Source organism: Hylobates moloch, unplaced genomic scaffold (assembly GCF_009828535.3).
Source record: "Hylobates moloch isolate HMO894 unplaced genomic scaffold, HMol_V3 SCAFFOLD_3, whole genome shotgun sequence".
NCBI lineage: Eukaryota > Metazoa > Chordata > Mammalia > Primates > Hylobatidae > Hylobates > Hylobates moloch.
In genome coordinates this window covers 33,690,400-33,707,420 of record NW_026652278.1, presented here as the reverse complement: position 1 = coordinate 33,707,420, position 17,021 = coordinate 33,690,400, and the positions used below count along the sequence as shown (strand labels likewise).

Genomic DNA, 17,021 nt, shown 5'->3' with positions numbered 1-17,021 from the left:
CAGAAGTAAAAACCATGGCTGGGCGCGGTGTCTCACACCTGTAATCCCAGCACTCTGGGAGGCTGAGGCGGGTGGATCACTTGAGGCCAAGAGTTCAAGACCAGCCTGGCCAACATGCTGAAACCCTGTCTCTACTAAAAATACAAAACTTAGCCGGGCATGGTGGCGCGTGGCTGTAATCTCAGCTACTTGGAAGGCTGATGGGTGAGATGTACCTCCCTCAAACCTTGCTACAACATTAGTAATGTACCAATGTCTGACATTAAAAAAAAATTATTGGCTTGTAAAATAAAAGCCTTCTATAAACTACAGTGTGTTTCAAATACTATATTTGAATATTTTTAAAAAGAGCAAAATTGTGGTCACTTTATTTCTTTATTTATTTATTCTTCATCTGATTCCAGAAAGGATTTAAGGAAACTCAATTCCTTTGATCTAGTGCCCGGGATGGACTTCATCCCAAAGGGCTCACATGGGACAATCTAAAAGGAAGTCAAAGATGCCTTTTCTCCCTCCTCCTGCGGGGTGAACATGGATCCAAGGGGTGACTTTCTTTGCCGAAGTAGGGGGATCACCTGAGGTCAGGAGTTTGAGACCAGCCTGACCAACACAGTGAAACACCGTCTCTACTAAAAATACAAAATATGCTTGAGCATGGTGGTGTACACCTGTAATCCCAGCTACTCAGGAGGCTGAGGCAGGAGAATCGCTTGAACCTGGGAGGCAGAGGTTGCAGTGAGCCGAGATTGTGCCATTGCACTCCAGCCTGGGCAACAGAGTAAGATTCCATCTCCAAAAAAATAAAATAAAATAAGGGCCAGGCACGGTGGGGCACGCCTGTAATCCCAGCACTTTGGAAGGCCGAGGTGAGTGGATTACCTGAGATCAGGAGATCTAGACCAGCCTGACCAATGTGGTGAAAACCTGTCTCTACTAAATACAAAAAAATTAGCCGGGTGTGGTGGCGCATGCCTGTAATCCCAGCGGCTTGGGAGACTGAGGCAGGAGAATTGCTTGAATCCGGGAGGCAGAGGTTGCAGTGAGCTGAGATCGTGCCATTGCACTCCAGCCTGGGCAACAAGAGCGAAACTCCATTTAAAAATAAAAAATAAGAATAAATAAAAACAAATTAACTAAAAGAGAGCATTCTGAATGTTTTCACCACAAAGAAGTAATAAATATTTGAGATGATGGATTTGCTAATTACTCTGATTTGCTAATTATACAATGTATACATATATTGTACCCCATAAATATGTACAATTATTATATGTCAATGAAAGATACATAAAGCAGAAAAAAAGTCACAGTAAAATCAAAATGATGCTTAAATTCAACAAAATTATAATGCTGTTTTGTTGTTTTGTCCACAACCATCATTCCTCTTTTTTTTTTTCTTTTTGAGATGGAGTCTCTCTCTGTTGCCCAGGCTGGAGTGCAGTGGCATGATCTCCACTCACTGTAACCTCTGCCTCCCATGGTCAAGTGGTTCTCCTGCCTCAGCCTCCCAAGTAGCTGGGATTACAGGCATGTGCCACCACGCCCGGCTAATTTTTCTATTTTTAGTAGAGACGGGGTTTTGTTATGTTGGCCAAGCTGGTTTCAAATTCCTCGCCTCAAGTGATCTGCCTGCCTTGATCTCCCAGGGATTTTTTGTTTGTTTGTTTTAATGGGAAACAACTCATCTATACTCGCAACCCCCCATATTTCCATTCCAGCACCCAGAAGTGATCATATGACCCCAGACTGACCAATCAGAGTCACTATGATAGTTTTAGAGATAGGCACATAATCCAGTTTGTGCTATTGAGATTCATGCTCAAGAATCAATAGTTTGTTGCTAAACTGTGTTAAATGATATGTATAGGAGGCCATTGGTGGAACTGAGCTCTTGCACTAGGCTTAACAGATAAAACCAAAATGGAGTTACTCATACTGAAGTTTCCACCAAGCCAAAACTAAGCTATTTATCTGACCTTCCAAGAAATCAGGCAAGAAAAAGGTAATAGCCAAATCCCCAAACAGGCCTGTTTTGGGAAGCATGATGAGGCGGCCCCCTCTGCTTTAACCTTTATAAGGAAAGTAACTTTGTAACAACCAATCAGTTTGTGTTCTGTTTCTACATTCTTCAGCCCTTTTCTGCCTATAAAGTCAAATTTCTCTGCTCATCTGAACACTCATTCTATCTTATAGAATGAGTTGTTGCCCAATTCTAGAATTGCAAATAAAAGCCAATTCGATCTTTAATCTAAATTTGTTGTAATTTTGTCTTTTGATAGCTGAGAGAAGATAAGCTAAAAGGAGCTGTTGTTCACCTTGCCTCATGGAGAGAGACTATGTGAGAATGAAGTCACTACTGAAGACAATGAAATCAAGAAATGGAGAGAGATTCCATACCACCTAACTTAGGCACCTCAATCCAGCTATGTCCGAAATCCTTACATAAAAATTTTTAGTTATATGCCACTAAAGGTCTCATCTTTAAGCTACTGGCTCAATATGCCAGTCTAAGATGGAAGATTTACTATTCCCTAGTAAGATGAGAAATATTTCATTTACGAGACTTCTTTATTCTGAGATTATATCTTTCCTAATTTTTGGTGTTAAAGTATTTACGAATTGATGGTGATAGTGGATAACAATTATATTTTACCAATAGTCCTTAATAGAAAATTAGAAAGTTAGTCCAAAATAGAAAGTAGCCAGGCATGGTGGCTCCTGCCTGTAGCCCCAATACTTTGGGAGGCTGAAGGAGGAGGATCACATGAGCTCAGGAGTTCAAGACCAGCCTGGGCAAGATGGTGAAACCCCATCTCTACAAAAGATTTAAAAATTAGCCAGGCATAGTGGTACATGCCTGTAGTCTCAGTTACTCAGGAGGCTGAGACAGGAGGATCACTTGAGCCCAGGAGGCCAAGGCTGCTGTCAGCTGTGATTGTGCCACTGCACTCCAGCCTGGGCAACAGAAAAAAAAAAAAAGAAAGAAAGTTGGTGGGCCTTTATCTATCCTTCCATTAAAAAAAAATTAGGTCATTTTTTAGGTCATAAGCATGATGATTGAGTTTTCATGCTCATGCGTAAGATGTACCTCCCTCAAACCTTGCTACAACATTGGTAATGTACCAATGTCTGACATTAAAAAAAAATTATTGGCTTGTAAAATAAAAGCCTTCTATAAACTACAGTGTGTTTCAAATACTATATTTGGATATTTTTAAAAAGAACAAAATTGTGGTCACTGTATTTCTTCGTTTATTTATTCTTCATCTGATTCCAGAAAGGATTTCAGGAAACTCACTCAATTCCTTTGATCTAGTGCCCAGGATGGACTTCATCCCAAAGGGCTCATATGGGACAATCTAAAAGGAAGTCAAAGATGCCTTTTCTCCCTCCTCCTGCGGGGTGAACATGGATCCAAGGGATGACTTTCTTTGCCTCCTCCCTGAGACTGCAGGGGGAGGCAGGCAGAGTAACAGCAGAAACAAGCAGTGCTTTTTCTGTTTTGCTTTTCCCCGGGCTGCTGGCCTCCTATCCCTTAATGGCTCCAGGCCCTCCTTCTTAGGTGATGCTACACCCCACCTGCAGCAGGGCCTGGTGGGGTGGGGGTGAAGGGGTGCAGGAAGTATGTGAACAGAATGAAGGTGGGAGAAAGAAAGATTCACGAGCAGCAGTGTGGGGAGGATCATCAAGTGGTGAGGGAAAGAATAAGAGACAGTAGGGGTAGGGGGAAGCCTTTGTAAATAGTGATATTTAACTTCTGGGAGGAGGGAGAGAAGTGATGTTTGCTTAGGCATTTGCTCAGGGGGAATGTTTACCGTTAAACCCAGAATGCAGTTAGTGTTAAAGTAGAAATGAAGCTGCATTCCAGGCAGGAGGTGGGCATGATGGAGTGCAGGGTGTGTGCTGAGAGTGTGTGTATGAGAGAAATTGTGGTACCACATGTGTAAAGATGATGCTCTAGACACAGGAAGTCTAACTTCTCCAGTTCTGACGGCAGATTTGTACCAAGTCATGCTGTCCTACTTTCTACATCCTTGCTTTCAAGATGGCTGGTTGGGTTTAGGGGTGTTTTCTGTGGCCACGGAAAAAGTGAATCTTACTGGCTCACTTATTAATAGACTCAATGTGGTTTGGCTGCTACACTGTCTTGGACCTATGCTGAGTTAGACTTCTAGCACGTTGAAATCATAAATCAGGAAACTGAGCACGCACACACGCCCCCTTACATTCAAGAGATGCAGTTGCTAGAACCAGGTGGGCTCTTTCCTGCCACAGGGCTGCTGGGCTTGCTATTTGAGTGGCTGCAGATGTGCCTGGGAGGATGGGGCTCCTGCCTGATCCCGGGCCCCAAGTGCACTGAGATGCCTGGGTCCATAGCCATGGCTTGGGCAGTCGCAGCGGCACCTGGGGAGCTCCTGCCCCAACTCAGAAGGAATGGGGCTCCCGCTGGTCCCTGGCTCCCTCTGGCTCTATGGAGCTTGCAGCCCCAGCTGTACCTCCCTGCTGCAGCTGGCGTGATGGCAGCAGCCACTCCAGATGGCCCGCCCCTGCCATTATAAGCACATGGTGGGTTTCTTTGGCAACCAGACCCATCCTGAAGCTATCTAGGGGCTTTCAGCTACCAGTCATCTCATTAACATAAACTCAGGTGTGATTGAAATTCAGGGGCTTGTTATGGGTAGCAAAAGAGCTCCTATTACCTCTGTCATTCAGGAAGTTACAAGGGTTTTAGAAGTTGTATGCCAGGGGACAAAGACAAAATATACATTTCTTAATAGGTCTGCTAAGTTAGGTTTATCATAAAGCTGCCTCCTTACATAGTTTAAGTTCAGCGTAAAGATTTTGCCATACGTAGTGAACTATAGCCTTATTGGATGCATAAACAGACTGTAACCTATTCTTATGCCAATCACTGAATTTAAGCCAATCAAAGGTGACCAACTATTCAAAATGTGTCCAAATAAGGCAAATGCAAAGCTGTAACCAATCCAACTGTTTCTGTCCGTCAGTTTCCTTTTTCTGCCTGTAAGTCTTTTTTGACTACGCAGCTGTGCAGGAGTCTCTCTGAACCTATTCTGCTTTGGGGGCTGCCTGATTTGCAAATCATTCTTTGCTCAATAAACTCTCTGTTAAATTTAATTTGCCTAAGGGTTTTTTTTTTTTTTTTGAGATGGAGTTTCGCTCTTGTCACCCAGGCTGGAGTGCAGTGGCACAATCTCAGCTCACTGCAACCTCTACCTCCCAGGTTCAAGCAATTTTCCTGCCTCGGCCTCCTGAGTAGCTGGGATTACAGGTGCTTGCCACCACTCCCAGCTAATTTTTTTTTTTTTTTTTTTTGAGATGGAGTCTCGCTCTGTCGCCCACACAGGAGTGCAGTGGCATGATCTCAGCTCACTGCAAGCTCTGCCTCCTGGGTTCACGCCATTCTCCTGCCCCAGCCTCCCGAGTAGCTGGGACTACAGGTGCCCGCCACCACGCCTGGCTAATTTTTTGTATCTTTTGTAAAGACAGGGTTTTACCATGTTAGCCAGGATGGTCTCAGTTTCCTGATCTCGTGATCCACCCGCCTCAGCCTTCCAAAGTGCTGGGATTATAGGCATGAGCCCGGCATGTATTTTTTTAAAATAGAGACAGGGTTTCGCTATGTTGGACAGGTTGGTCTCGAACTCCTGACCTCAGGTGATCCACCTGCCTCGGCCTCCCAAAGTGCTGGGATTACAGGTGTGAGCCACCATGCCCGGCCCTAAGGTTTTCTTTTTAACAGATGGTGTCAGAAATGGGATCTGAAGTAGAGCTTCTACCCCCACCAGGGGCATTGAGTGACAAACGAGGTATCAACCAGACTCATTTTGTCCATTGCTCTCTCTTACAACTGAGGATCGTGGATATCTTCTCTCTCAGATTCTGAAGCTCTATGGGTTTGTGTTTTGAGCTATCTGTTTGAGTGAATTTTTTATATGAATTGGGTTTGGAAGTTGTGATACAAACTGGACTAGGTCTAGGATCAGATTACATGGAATAGTTAACTGGCTTTGATCCAGTTAGAGGCCTCAGATGTCTGAGTGGTTCAGAGAGAAACTGGCAGTAAATGGTAATAGCACAGAGGCTGTGAACTTCAGCTTTTAGAAATTCACAGAGATTTTTGTGTTGTAGTATTCCTTTTGTTTCCTTTTCTTGCATACTTAGGTAGAAAAAAAAGCATTAGCTAAGTTAATCAAAGGGATCTGAGAGTTAAGGACAAGATCCAAAGTAAAAATGGGGGTCCTTGGCCAGGCACAGTGGCTCACACCTGTAATCCCAGCACTTTGGGAGGCCAAGGCGGCGGATCACCTGAGGTCGGGAGTTCAAGACCAGCCTGACCAACACGGAGAAACCCCGTCTCTACTAAAAATACAAAATTAGCCGGGTGTGCTGCCGCATGCCTGTAATCCCAGCTACTCGGGAGGTTAAGGCAGGAGATCACTTGAACCTGTGAGGCGGAGGCTGTGGTGAGCCGAGATCGTGCCATTGCACTCCAGCCTGGGCAACAAGAGCGAGACTCCATCTCAAAATAATAATAATAATCCTTTACTACTGAAGAACTTAGTACTCCACCTTCCAGCTATGCTTGCCTATACATGCATAAATATTAGGCCCTGGAGCCAGGCATGGTGGCTCATGCCTGTAATCCCAGCACTTTACGAGGCCGAGGCAGACAAATCACGAGGTCAGAAGTTTGAGACTAGCCTGGCCAACATGGTGAAACCCTGTCTCTCCTAAAAATGCAAAAAATTACCTGAGTATAGTAGTAGGCACCTGTAATCCCAGCTACTCAGGAGGCTGAGGCAGGAGAATCACTTGAACCCGGGAGGCAGAGGTTGCAGTGAGCCGAGATCGCGCCACTGCACTCCAGCCCTGGCAACAGAGTAAGACTTTGCCTCAAAAAAAAAAAAAAAATTTGGCCCTGGAAGCAGCAAATACAGAAATGGCAAGATCTTGCTAAAAGTAATACAAAATTACAACATTTCAAATGAATACTGCACTTTTAAAAGTGTATTTAAAAATGAGGGCCCCGGGCTGGGCATGGTAGCTCTTGCCTGTAATCCCAGCGCTTTGGGAGTGTGAGGCAGGAGGACTGCTTGAGCCTAGGACTTTGAGACTAGCCTGGGCAATATGGTGAGATCTTGTCTCTATAAAAAATACAAAACAATTAGCTAGGTGTGATGCACATACCTGTAGTCATAGCTACTCAGGAGCCTGAGGTGGGAGGATCTCTGGAGCCTAGGAGATTGAGGCTGCAGTGAGCTGTGATCATACCACTACACTTCAGCCTGGGTGACACAACAAGGCCCTGTGTCAAAAAAAAAGTTTAAAAAAATGAGGGCCCCAGGCCAGGCGCAGTGGCTCGCGCTTGTAATCCAAGCACTTTGGGAGGCTGAGGCAGGCGGATCACGAGGTCAGGAGATCGAGACCATCCTGGCTAACACAGTGAAACCCTGTCTTTACTAAAAATACAAAAAATTAGCTGGTCATGGTGGTGGGTGCCTGTAGTCCCAGGTACTCGGGAGGCTGAGGCAGGAGAATGGCGAGAACCCAGGAGGCAGAGCTCGCGGTGAGCGGAGATTGCGCCACTGCACTCCAGCCTGGGTGACAGAGCAAGACTCTGTCTCAAAAAAAAAAAAAAAAAAAATGAGGGCTCCAGAATTAGTTTCATCCAGAGATAAGTATTGATGTACAGAAGCTTCTGAAAAGATTTCAATGTTTTTATTGCTTTTTTCAAAAGATCTGGTTAGGCACAGAAGGCTGAGGTGGGAGGGTTGCTTGAGCCCAGGAGGTCAAGACTGCAGCGAGCCATGATCATATCACTGCACTCCAGCCTAGGCAACAGAGCAAGATTCTGAGAAGAAGAAGAAAGAAGAAAGATCGAAGAAGGAAGAAGAAAGAAGGAAAGGAAGAACAAGAGGAATTAAATCTGCTCATCCTTTGGCTTCATTACTATCTGGCATGAGATGGGATAGTTCCCTTGACCCTGACCCCCTTCATGGGCGGGCAGGAACTGGAGTGGTTGGTTTCACTCAGCCTGCAGCCCTTGGATGGCTAAGTGTTAACAGCTCAGTGAAGGGTCAGGGTGACAGCCTCCTGCACCTACCTTTTTGACACCCAAGTTCTTTTTCAGTGTGCAGGAAGAATCAGATCACACAGACTGTTTGAAGACTGGCTCTCAGCGGCATGTGGAGCTGGAAAGGGGATGGTGCAGGAAGAAGGTGATCTTTCCCTGAAGCCGCACCATCTGAAGTTAGCTACATCTATTTGTAGTCTCCGATGCTCAGTTGCTTGCTTCTCTGCTTGCTGCTCAGCTGCTTGTATCCTGAGGCTCAGCAGCTTGCGTTCCAGACCACTTGCATCGGCTGCTCATGTTGCTCTTTCTTTTTTTCTGCCAACTGATCTGGTTTTTACGGACACAGGATAGGGGGTGGAGTGGGCCAAAAAGGCAATCATTTGGGCAGAAAAAATAGGGTCAGCTGTTTTCGCTTAGGGCAGAGGTTCCAGGCTTAACACTGGAGTTTAGCCAGGAGGAGGTCCTGAGAACATTTGCCCACGGTGGTTGGGGCACAGCTTGGTTTTATACATTTTAGAGAGGCATGAGACATCAATCAAATACATTTAAGAAATACATTGGTTTGGTCCAGAAAGGTGGAACAACTCAAACCGGGGCAGGGCTTCCAGACTATAGGAGAATTTAAACATTTTCTGGTTGACAATTCGTTGAGTTTGTCTAAAGACCTGGGATTGATAGAGAGGGAATGTTCAGCTTAAGATAAAGATTGTGGAGAACAAAGTTATTTTGAAGTCTTATAGTGGCTGCCCTTAGAGGCAATAGATGACAAATGTTTCCTATTCAGATTTAGTTAATCTCTTTAGGTTATTTTTGCCTGGATTTACTGGTCAGACAGAAATGTATTTTAGGGTAAAATATTTTGACCTTCTTTGTCTCGTAATGTTATGCAGAGTCAGGTTGGAAAGTAAATCACAATATTTTTGCCTGGATTTACTGGTCAGACAGATGTATGTTCTCTCTGCTACATGTTTTAAAGTTATACTACTGCTGCTTCTTAATATTTTTTGATACTTGTTTGATTTGACTGTGAGCTTACGATTTTGGTTTTGAGCCTCTGGATTCTGGGGTCTGGATGAGTGGTCATGGTGAAACTGCCTTTGCAAAATATGACAGTAAGAGACCAGGCGTGGTGGCTCATGTAATCCCAACACTCTGGGAGGCCAAGGCGGGTGGATCACTTGAGGCCAGGAGTTTGAGACCAGCCTGGCCAACATGGCGAAACCCAGTCTCTTATGAAAATACAAAAATTAGGCCAGGCGCGGTGGCTCACACCTGTAATCCCAGCAATTTGAGAGGCCAAGGCCGGTGGATCACAAGGTCAGGAGTTCAAGACCAGCCTGACCAACATGGTGAAACCCCATCTCTACTAAAAATACAAAAATTAGCCAGGCGTAGTAGTGCACACCTGTAATCCCAGCTACTCAGGAGGCTGAGGCAGGAGAATTGCTTGAACCTGGGAGGCAGAGGTTGCAGTGAGCCGAGACTGCACCATTGCACTCCAGCTTGGGTGACAGAGCGAGACTCTGTCTCAAAAAAAAAAAAAAAAAAAAAATTAGCCGGATATGGTGGCGCATGCCTGTGGTCCCAGCTATTCAGGAGGCTGAGGCAGGAGAATTGCTTGAGCCCAGGAGGCAGAGATTGCACTGGGCCAAGATCATGCCACTGCACTCCAGCCTGAGTGACAGAGTGAGACTCCATGTCAAAAAAAAAATATGACAGTAAGATAAATCTGGCATAGTTGACTCTATCTTCCTTCTGTCCTCCAAGCTGTCCTTGGTCATTTCTGGGCATAGGCCAAACTAACTTTGGCGGGAATTTAGTTTACAGTTTAAAGAAAGGATGATAATAGTCCCTCCCTAAAACTTAGCCACTCGTTGCTCAGCGACTGAAACCTACCTTTTTAAGATTAATAAAAGGGCACAAGAATAGTATCATGGGAAGGGCTTGAATTCTGTTAAGATAGAGGCATAGTTTCTTTTGTTTTGTTTTGCTTTAGAGACAGAGTCTTGCTCTGTTGCTCAGGCTGGAGTGCAGTGATGCAATCATAGCTCACTTTAATCTTGAACTCCCAGGCTTAACTGATCCTCCCATCTTAGCCTCCCAAGTAGTTGGGACTATAAATGCATACCACCAGCCTTACTAATTTTTTATTTTTTATTTTTGTAGAGCCAAGTGTGTTAGGCTGTTCTTGCATTGTTATAAAGAAAAAACAAAGACTAGGTAATTTATAAAGAAAAGAGGTTTAATTGGCTCATGGTTCTGTAGGCTGTACAGGAAGCATAGTGCTGGCCTCTACTCAGCTTCTGAGGAGGCCTCAGGGAGTTTTCACTTGATGAAAGCAGAAGCAAGAGAGAGTGGGGAGGGAGGTGCTGTGTATACTTTTAAACAATCAGATTACACGAGAACTCACTCATTATCATAAGGACTCCAGCAAGGCATGAGGGATCTGCCTCCCTAACCCAAACATCTCCCACCAGGCCCCGCCTCCAAAATTGTGGATTACATTTCAAACTGAGATTTAGTGGGAACATATATCCAAACCATATCGCCAGGGTCTCACATTGTTTCCCAGGTTTGTAGGTGTAATTTCAATAAGCGCTTACTGCTTAGGAGTCATGTGGCCAGAAGGCACAAGATTTGTAACTTCCCCAATTGCTCCTATAGAAAACATTACTATTGTAGAAACTAAGGTTGATTTTCTTTAGATATCTTTCAGACTGACCCCACCTAGACTCATGACTTATGACTCAGCTGATCCTGTGGCCCCTCCCAGAAGCAGACTCAGAGCAAGAGGACGATTTTCCACACACCTATGATTTCTTCTCCAGCCAATCAGCAGCACCCATTCCCTAGCCCCCTGCCCACCAAATTGTCCATAAAATCCCCTAACCTTCAAACCTTCAGGGAGACTAATTTGACTGATAACTCCAGTCAAATGGGCCAGCCTTGCATCAATTAAACTTTTTGTTTACTGCAATGTAGTGGTCTCAATAAATTGATTTTGTCTGTGCAGCAGGCAAGAAGAACCTGTGGGGTGATTACAAAGGCAGGCCTGGGGACATGTTCCCAGTTCCTAGACCACCAGCTGCAAGGCAGAGTCAAACTCAATTATGGTCCCTTTTCCCTTCCCCAGCTTTGCCTCCTACCTATTCTAGGAGGGCTTTGATCCTCCAGGTACCATCTTCACGCTCTGTCTTCTGTCCTGAGCTCTACACCTGGTATATAAATTCAGGACTCAGGCCCTGCCCTTTATAGTCCTTCTGGGTGCCACATGACTACATGAGACCCAGGACGACTAGAAAAGACATTGGGGAGGGTACCTGTGACACAGTTTCAAAATTCTGTTTTTTTTTTTTTTTTTTTTTGAGACAGAGTCTTGCTCTGTAGCCCAGGCTGGAGTGCAATGGTGTGATCTCGGCTCACTGCAACTTCTGCCTCCCAGGTAAAGTGATTCTCATGCCTCACCCTCCCAAGTTGCTGGGATGACATCCACCACCACACCCAGCTAACTTTTGGATTTTTGGTAGAGACGAGGTTTCGCCATGTTGCCCAGGCTGGTCTCCAACTCTTGAGCTCAAGTGATCCACCCACCTTGGCCTCCCAAAGTGCTGGGATTATAGGCGTGAACCACTGCACCCAGCCCAAAATTCTTTTCAGTATTTAAAATACTTGGCCAGGCAGGGCATGGTGGCTCATGCTTGAGCTCAGGAGTTTGAGAACAGCCTGGGCAACACGGAGAAACCCTGTCTCTACTAAAAATACAAAAAATTAGCTGGGCCTGGTGGCATGTGGCTGTAATCCCAGCTATTCAGGTAGCTGAGGGAGAATTGCTTGAACCTGGGAGGCAGAGGTTGCAGTGAGCCGAGATCATGTCATTGTGCTCCAGCTTGAATGACAGAGCAAGGCTCTGTATCAAAAAAAAAAGGTCAGGTTCAGTGGCACATGCCTGTAATCCCAGCACTTTGGGAGGCCAAGGCAGGAAGATCACCAGAGGTCAGGAGTTCAAGACCAGCCTGGCCACATGGTGAAACCGTGTCTCTACTAAAAATACAAAAAAATTAGCCGGGCGTGGTGGTATGCACCTGTAGTCCCAGCTACTTGGGAGGCTGAGGCAGGAGAATCGCTTGAACCCAGGAGGTGGAGGTTGCAGTGAGCTGAGATCACGCCGTTGCACTCCAGCCTAGGTGACAGAGTGAGACTCCATCTCAAAAAAAAAAAAAAAGAAAAAAAATTAGCCAGGCATGGTGGTGCATACCTGTAATGCCAGCTACTCAGGAGTCTGAGGCAGGAGAATCATTGAACCCGGGAGGCAGAGCTTGCAGTAAACCAAGATAACACCACTGCACTCCAGCCTGGGTGACAGAGATTGAGATTCTGTCTCAAAAAAAAAACAAAAAAAAATTGGCCGGGCACAGTGGCTCACATCTCTAATCCCAGCACTTTAGAAAGCCAGCACTTTGGGAGATGGGCAAATTTCTTGAGCCTAGGAGTTGAAGACCAGCCTGGGCAACATAGAGACTCTGACTCTATAAAAAACATACAAAAATAAATTAACTGGGCATGTATGGTAGTGCATGTCTCTGGTTCCAGCTACTCGGGAGGCTGAGATGGGAGGATTACCTGAGCCCAGGAGGTCGAGGCTGCACTGAGCTGAGATAGCACCACTGCACTCCAGCCTGAGTGACAGAGTGAGAAGCTGTCTCAAAAAATAGATACACATATACTATAAGATTAAGATCTCCTTGGTCAGGCTAGGTGTGGTGGCTGATGCCTGTAATCCCAGCACTTTAGGAGGCCGAGGAGGGCAGATCATGAGGTCAGGAGATTGAGACCAGCCTGGCAAACCTGGTGAAACCCCGTCTCTACTAAAAATACAGAAACTTAGCTGGGAGTGGTGGCAGGTGCCTGTAATCTCAGCTACTTGGGAGGCTGAGGCAGGAGAATTGCTTGAACCCAGGAGGTGGAGGTTGCAGTGAGCCGAGATCGTGCCATTGCACTCCAGCCTGGGCAACAAGAGCAAAACTCTGTTTCAAAAAAAAAAAAAAGATTGCCTTGGTCAAAGGTATTGCAGACTGATGATAATCAGATCCATCTCTAGTGGAAAACATAAATTGAATCCTCATGAAATAGTCACTGAAAAGCCTATGCTCTTAATCATAGAACCCCATGTATCTTCTGCTCCTAAACTCTAATATGGCTAAATGCTTTAACACTTTAATGCATTATGGCCGGGTGCGGTGGCTCACGCCTGTAATCCCAGCACTTTGGGAGGCCAAGGCGGGCAGATCACCTGAGGTCAGGAGTTTGAGACCAGCCTGGTCAGCATGGTGAAACCCCGTCTCTACTAAAAATACACAAATCAGCCGGGCATGGTGGCGAGCGCCTGTAATCTCAGCTACTCAGGAGGCTGAGGCAGGAGAATCGCTTGAACCTGGGAGGCAGAGGTTGCGGTGAGCCAATCTCGCGCCGTTGCACTCCAGCCTGGGCGACAGAGCAAGACTCCATCTAGAAAACAAACAGACAAAAAAACCACAAACAAACAAACAAAAAAAAACTTTAATGCATTATGCCAAAGTGTGTTTTCACCAGGTTAATAAAGCTTTTCATGGTCTACTCACTGATCAAACTCTTCACAACCTAGGACTAAAAGATGGGTTCTTCTGAGAACAGTAGAGAAAGACTGCCCTTGTCACCCACATTGCAGCAAAACTTCTAAACTTTAAGCTTTAGGTTCCTAATCTCACAACTCAGAAGGGTCCCTCCAGATTCTTAGAACTACCGCCCTTTGGGGACCTTAATGTAAATCCGGCTGGGCGTGGTGGCTCATGCCTATAATCCTGGCACTTTGGGAGGCTGAGGTGGGAGGACTGCTTTGAGCCCAGGAGTTCAAGACCAGCCTGAGCAACATAGTGGGACTCTGTCTCTACAAAAACTTTAAAAGGCTGGGCGTGGGGGCTCATGCCTGTAATCCCAGCACTTTGGGAGGCCGAGGCAGGTGGATCACGAGGTCAGGAGATCGAGACCATCCTGGCTAACATGGTGAAACCCCGTCTCTACTAAAAATACAAAAAATTGGCTGGGTGTGTCGGCGGGCGCCTATAGTCCCAGCTACTTGGGAGGCTGAGGCAGGAGTATGGCGTGAACCTGGGAGGCGGAGCTTGCAGTGAGCCGAGATCGCGCCACGGCACTCCAGCCTGGGTGACAGAGCCAGACTCCATTTCAAAAGAAGAAACTTTAAAAAATTAGCCAGATGTAGTGGCACGCTTCTGTAATCCCATAACTTTGGGAGGCTGAGGCAGGCGAACACCTTGATCTCAGGAGTTCAAGACGACCACTCTGGTCAACATGGTGAAACCCTATCTCTACAAAAAATACAAAAATTAGCCAGGCACAATGGTACGCACCTGTAGTCCCGGCTACTCGGGTGGCTCAGATGGGAAGATTGCTGCAGCCCGGGAGTTCGAGGCTGCAGTGAGCTGGGATTGTGTCACTGCACACCAGCCTGAGCGACAGAGCAAACAAGACTCTGTTTCCAAAAACCAAAAAAAAAAAAAAAAAAAAAAGAAAGAAAGAAAAGAAAAGAAAGAAAGAAGTCTACCCAGGGAAGTTTCTCCCTAAAAGCAGACAGCATCTTAGATGTAGACGGCTATTTCCCAGGATCACAGATCAAGACTCCTCTGGTATCATGAGACTGTTATCTCTCAGTTTTTTCCTTGCTTATGCCTCTATGAACAATAGAACTGAAAAAGAGGTATCTTGTGTGTACTCATAGGGTATACTTTTATTTGTACATGGACAAACTTATCCCTTGATACATGGAAGATAAGGAGGCAACATGGACAAGAAATTTTAATACCTTTGTTGTTCCATAATCAGTCAGAAACAGAACATTGGACTTCTCTTAACCTACATCATAGGTTAAGAGAACACTTTTGTTTTTGTTTCCCTTCAGAATTCAATATGAAAGCTTAAAGCTGCCTTCTTACATATTTTAAGTTCAGCCTAAAGGTTTTTTTGTACATAGTGAACTGTAACCAAAATGTGTAAACAGGCTGTAACCTTACTATTATACCAATCATTGAGTTTTGACCAAAGGTGGCCAACTGTTTAAACTGTGTTCAAATAAGGCAAATATCAAACTATATCCAATCCAGCTGCTTCTGTACGTCCACTTCTGTTTTATGTACATCACTTTCCTTTTTCTGTCCATAAAATTTAGACCACACAGCAGAGCCAGAGTCTCCCTGAACTTATTCTGGTTTGGGTGCTACCCGGTTCACAAATCATTCTTTGCTCAATTAAAAATTGTTAAATTTAATCTGTCTAAGGTTTTTTTTTTTTTTGAAATAACAGAAAATGTAGGTTTTTCGTCTTCTTTTTTTTTCTCTGAGACGCAGTCTCGTTCTATGGCCCAGGCTGGAGTGCAGTGGTGCGATCTCGGCTCACTGCAGCCTCTGCCTCCTGGGTTCAAGCAATTCTCATGCCTCAGCCTCCCTAGTAGCTGGGATTACAGGCATGAGGCACCACATCTGGCTAAGTTTTGTATTTTTAGTAGAGATGGGGTTTCACCATGTTGGTCAGGCTGGTCTCGAACTCCTGACCTCATGATATGCCCGCCTCAGCCTCCCAAAGTGTTGAGATTACAGGCGTGAGCCACTGCACCTGGCCGAGGTTTTTCTTAATTAAGAAACCTTTTTTTAATTGAGACGAGGTCTATGTTGCCCAGGTTGGTCTTGAACTCCTGAACTCAAGCAGTCCTCCTGACTCAGCCTCCCAAAGCACTGGATTTACAGGTGCAAGCCACTACACTTGACCTGTCTAAGGTTTTTCTTTTAATAGGTCACAATGTCACACTGTGAATTCATTTCCTGGATCTTTAACAGAAATAAACTTGATTTCATTGTATTGAGACCTTACCATTTTAGAAATTTTTTCTTTTTGAGACTGGTTCTTGCTCTGTCACCCAGGCTGGGGTGCAGTAGCATGATCGTAGCTCACTGCAGCCTTGACCTCCTGGGCTCAAGTGATCCTCCCACCTCAGCCTCCCAAGTAGCTGGGACTACAGACATGCATCACCACACCTGGCTTTTTCATGTTTTTTTGTAGAGACAGTGGGCTCGCTATGCATATTTCTTGCTTCCTGATTTCTCCAAAATTTGGAAACTAGTTGTGAGTATTCTTAACTTATGGCAATATAGTTATTTGCATAAGTGCAATAAGAATCTGTTTTCTTTTGTAACAAGACACAGTTGGAGACACTGGTTAAATTTTACCAAGGTTTGGACTGGAATGGTATGCTTTCAGTTGCAGACTCCTTTAAGGAATCAAAATTGACTTATAGAGCCAATGAACCAACAAAAGCCCCTTGGGACAGCTGGTCTCATGCCTTGTCTACATAGTCCCTATACAGGTTCCTCGCCTATGGTAGGTATGGAATGTCACTTTCTGACAGGCCCAGGAGCCCCAAGTTTTCTTGGGACCTTGAAGTGAGGAATTCACCCAATTATTACAGGTATTTGCAGGCACAGGCTGGGCTTAAGGCATTAAAGTGGAATCTGAGGTTCCTTATGGAATAAAGTTCCAGCAAAGCCTGCTTTTTGTTTTGAAGAGGAGCCTATATGGCAAATAATTATTCTTTCCGACTTTATGCAAATATTCTGGCCAAGTATAGTAAGACTAAAACTTATTTTGCAAATGAGTTTGTCCTGTGATTTGTCTTTATGAAAACAGGACTGGAGAGAGAAAAATTATGTTTTAAAATAAACTATAGTACACCTGTTTTTAGATTCTAGTGTTGCCTAGTGTTTTTCAATTGTTAGTATTTTCCACAGTTTTAACTGAATTCCAAAATTTTTCCTGACTACATGTCTCCAAAATAATGTTTTCCATTTTCTTCCTTATTTCCTTTCCTTTTCCCCCCCAT

General features: G+C 44.9%; 1 non-coding gene across 1 annotated transcript; it reads left to right on the top strand.

Annotated features, from left to right (window-relative positions):
- The first annotated feature begins 3,029 nt into the window (after positions 1-3,029).
- Positions 3,030-3,135, top strand: LOC116466224 (small nucleolar RNA U13). The gene has a single exon (XR_004247462.1). It is a non-coding gene; the product is annotated as a small nucleolar RNA U13 (small nucleolar RNA).
- Positions 3,136-17,021: the final 13,886 nt, after the last annotated feature.